Genomic DNA, 4,617 nt, shown 5'->3' with positions numbered 1-4,617 from the left:
GAAGAAAACCCTCTCAAGATGTAATTTCAAGTGGGATATTCAGAAGTGCACAATGTACACTTCTGACAAATCCAGGTCAGGTTTCAAATTGCTTCATGCAGACATTCAGCCTAACTGCCAAAAATTAGGTTAGTTTCTAAAGAGTCTTCTGTAATTGTCTTTGTTAGGCCACATGTTTCCTATTAGTTTTGTGTGTATTTATGTCAGTACTATGGTAATTTAGCTATATGTCAAATTAGCTCAATTTACAGGAGGCTTTCCAGAGAAAACAAGCATCTCGCTGATTACCAGAGAGCTGCGTTCACACGAACCCCATAGGGTTTCAGAGCCTGATTCACACAGTTTGTCCGGCCTCAGTAGGCCTCTAAACTCCAAGCCATAAAGCACACACACACACACACACACACACACACACACACACTCGCACACACACACACACACACACACACACACACACACACACACACACACACACACACACACACACACACTCACACACACATTCGCACACAAACATTATACATGCATAAACACACAGATACACACACACACACACACACACACACACACACATACACGCACACACACACAGATTATATATGCACACACAAAAACAAACACACACACACACACACACACAAACACAGTCTATATGAATGCACGTTAAACACACACACGCACACACACACAGTCTATATGAATGCACACACGGCCTACACACACACACACACACACACATACACACGCTGTCTGGCCTTAACCCTTGAGGTTGTTTAATGAGGTCATGACATTAATCAATGGTCCAGCTCTATTCGTAGTCTCAGGTCTCCCTGCGTGACAGGTGGGGACAGCGTGCTGTCGCTCTAATGGAGGATGGCAACAAAGATAAACACGGTGTGCCCACGTCTGATTTAGCTACGGAACTCCCTCCCCTCCCCTCCCGCTCCCTCTCCCTCTCCCCTTGTCCTCGGAGACCACAAAAGCTGCGAGGACTGGACACTTGGAGGCAATGTTGCTCAGTCAAATTAGCCAGACCCTAAAAAAAAGTGACGCGGGAACTTAAGGTTGTGAGTCTTTCCAGGGGCTGGAACACACTTTACCCAGGGGGCAAAGGGTGTTTTACAGACATGGGCTGCTGTAAAAGGTTGTCATGCAAAAATAAAATCTAGGGTGTCCCAGGATCACAACCTGGGTGGCCAACCCGGTCAATAAGCTGCTGTTTGTGTGTTATCGCCCTTTTTATGCCCCATTATAAGGCTATGGACGAATATATTATGGGGTGAATAGGGTAAAAATTTTAACAAATAGATATCCCCACAAAAATTTCTCAGATGATTATTTACATTAAGGCAATACTTTTTTGTATTGCAAGTTTTTTAAATATCATGCACAAATATGTAAATGAGGCATCATACACTTAAATGTACGCAATAGAAAAGTTTGGCCTGTACCTTATGGGTAAATACAGTAAGAAACAGCCTAGGCTGAGCCTAACCTATATATTTTCTAGGATCTTAAACCCTGTAGATATGATTTAATATGTGCTGAGACAAGTCTCACCTTCTTCCACAACATTTGACAATGAATCTCTCTATAGTATTTGCATTGTATTGTAATGCATGGATTCTCAATGTACACCCATGTAGCTTTATGTTAGTGTAACCCAAAATTGTCCCATGTTAACATTCATTTTTATATTCAGCATAGTCGGACCTTTCACCAAAAGTTTGTTTGGTTGATAGAGGTGCACTTTAAGCCCCCCAAGCCCAAGGCTATATGTATGCAAATCCGTGCATATTTCATTTGATAATGGTTCATCTACGTAAATGTTTAAAGTATTTCAGAAAACTTGCAATACAAAAAAGTATTGCCTTAATGTAAATAATCATCTGAGAAATTTTTGTGGGAATATCTATTTGTTAAATTTTTTACCCTATTCACCCCATAATATATTCGTCCATAGACTTATAATGGGGCATAAAGAGGGTGATAACACACAAACAGCAGCTTATTGACCGGGTTGTCCACCCAGGTTGTGATCCTGGGACACCCTAGATTTTATTTTTGTATGACAACCTTTTACAGCAGCCCATGTCTGATTTCCCTAACAAAGGGGGGTTTGCCCCCTGGGTACTTAGCAATTTAACCTCTGCAATCCTCTTGTCTAGTACAATTCACGTTTTTTTTTTTTTTTGTCCCACCCTTTTCACAGCAGCCAGACAGGATTGAAGAGATGAACACTAATACACACTGTTCTGGTCATGGGCAAAAAACGGTCCGCTAATATGCATCGCCGGGGTTAAGACGTATGCACATAATGAAATTACACTGAAACCTGATTAGACTCCGCCGGCCCCTTGCTCGTGAACACTTGCATGGGTTAAACGCACGGGTGGCATAACATTCAGACACCACATAGACTCAGACTGTATTAAAAGTCTAAGTCCCTGTTCATTTGGATGGGTCATGGTGTAAACAGTGGACCAGCTGCTCACATCTCTTATGTCTGTGAGGAATACAACATGGGTTGGATCAGCCTGATGGGGTTCATGTCAGGGGCAGGTCAGTGTTAGCTGACAGTTAGTTGCTAGGCGGCGCGGAGTCAGCCTTAGTAGACTGGGAGGTTTGTTGAGCATTTCTGACATATAGGTATTATTGATAGTTTGTTGGCAGTACATAGTTGAGCATTTAAGGGAAGTGTTTTTTTTTTTGTTGTAGAATTATCTTTCCAGAGAATGACAATGTTCAAACGCTGTACATTTGTACAATGTGAAGAAAAAAATATGAGTGCTTTATACATCTTCAATACTAGAATTCAGAAGTCAATCAACAAGTAGCAGACTAGATGAATTATCTATCTCTCTCTCTCTCTCTTTCTCTCTTACACACACACACTCACATGCACACTTCACATACTCTCTCTCTCTCTCTCTCTCTCTCTCTCTCTCTCCCTCTCTGTCTCACACACACCCACACACATGAATGCACGTTGCTGCACCCCTGCATCTCAAGTGGATCTTGTTCTTTTTTTTCAGCCTTGGCTGCATGACTCTGTCACCCGTCCTTCTTTGTGTGCAGTCAGGTAAGAGAGAACAGCCTCGTACCTCTTCACGAGCCAGCAGGGTGTCACCCTCCAGGACAGAGTGTGTGTTCAGAAAGGCTCAGGTTATCATGGTTACATAAGTGACATGCGCCAACTGCTTAAACACACACACTGTACACACACACATGCACATGTGCACACACGCACGCGCACACACACACACACACACACACACACACACACTCACATGCTTACACACACACACACACAGACACACACATGCTTACACACACACACACACACACACACACACACACACACACGCACGCACACACACACACACACACACACACACACACACACACACACACACACACACACACGCTTACACACACACACACACACACACACACACACACACACACACTGTCACTCACACACAATCACCTGTGTGTCCAGGAGCCATGCTTCCACGTGGGCGTATGCACCTTGCATGGTGCCAGACTCCTAAAAAAGACTCAGCTGCCACCACCAGGGGGCATAAGAGAGTTCGGCAGAATCAGATGGAAATGAGGATTTGTGTGTAGGTGTGTGTGTGGGTGAGCATGCTTTTGAGACAGAAAGCACTTAATGTTCTTTTAACAAAAACTCAAACAATTGAGCTTGTGTGTGATTAATACATCTGGATTAAAACTGGAGGGTTCTAGAGTAAGATGTCTTGTTCGATAACAGTTGTACTAAAGGTAAAAATCTTAACTCTTCTGAAAGGAAGCAGTTTAAAAAATGTATTGGACTTGTTGTATTAGAAATGTATTAGAGTCGTTTTTGCCCATTCCAGATTACTCTTTGACCTCTGTCCGTATTTATGACTATTCCCCATCCTCCCTCCATCAGGCACAGATATTGCATGTGTCATGTATCCTGAAGTATCAAGGAAATGGGCCTTATAGAAACTCATAAATCACTCTCGACTGCAATGCTTTGCTGATTAAGGGCAATCCCATGCTCATTTCTCATTTGCTAGATTCACATGTAATGTTGAGTTTCATAAGAAAGCAATTTTTGTTGTTTCTTTTTTTTTTAGCAGAGGTCAAGGCAAAGACATTGTGTAACTGTCTGGGATTTTTATCACGAACAGATTGCTCAGACTGTCCCTTGAGAGTAGCCAGAAGGGCAGAACGTTTTTATACGATGAAAAGACAAAGAGATACAGAGCTCGAGGACAGCTAAAGAAAGCAAGTGTTAATTGCTTTTAGTTCTGGTTTAATAGTGCTGAACACAGCTTCTCTGGGTTGGAAGACCATATCAGTTTCAGACTGATATTAAAAAAAAGCACTCATGACAGTGCCTTTAAATTAGTCACATCTGCTTTTGTTCAAAGTGGTATATTGTTTTGAATACATGCGGTTTGAAGTTACATCTGAGGAACCATGAGAATAAAATCAATCAGGGCTTCTGCCTACAAAATGTGTTTCAGAATTGAAGCATTCATTGAAGTATTCTGTCAGCAGGCTCTCTGAACCAACTATGGGATTATTTTATAAGAACATATATTCTGTCATCTTCTTGAGTTA

The sequence above is a fragment of the Sardina pilchardus genome, chromosome 17 (assembly GCF_963854185.1).
Source record: "Sardina pilchardus chromosome 17, fSarPil1.1, whole genome shotgun sequence".
In the NCBI taxonomy this organism is placed as follows: Eukaryota; Metazoa; Chordata; class Actinopteri; order Clupeiformes; family Clupeidae; genus Sardina; species Sardina pilchardus.
This window is presented reverse-complemented; position numbering follows the sequence as displayed.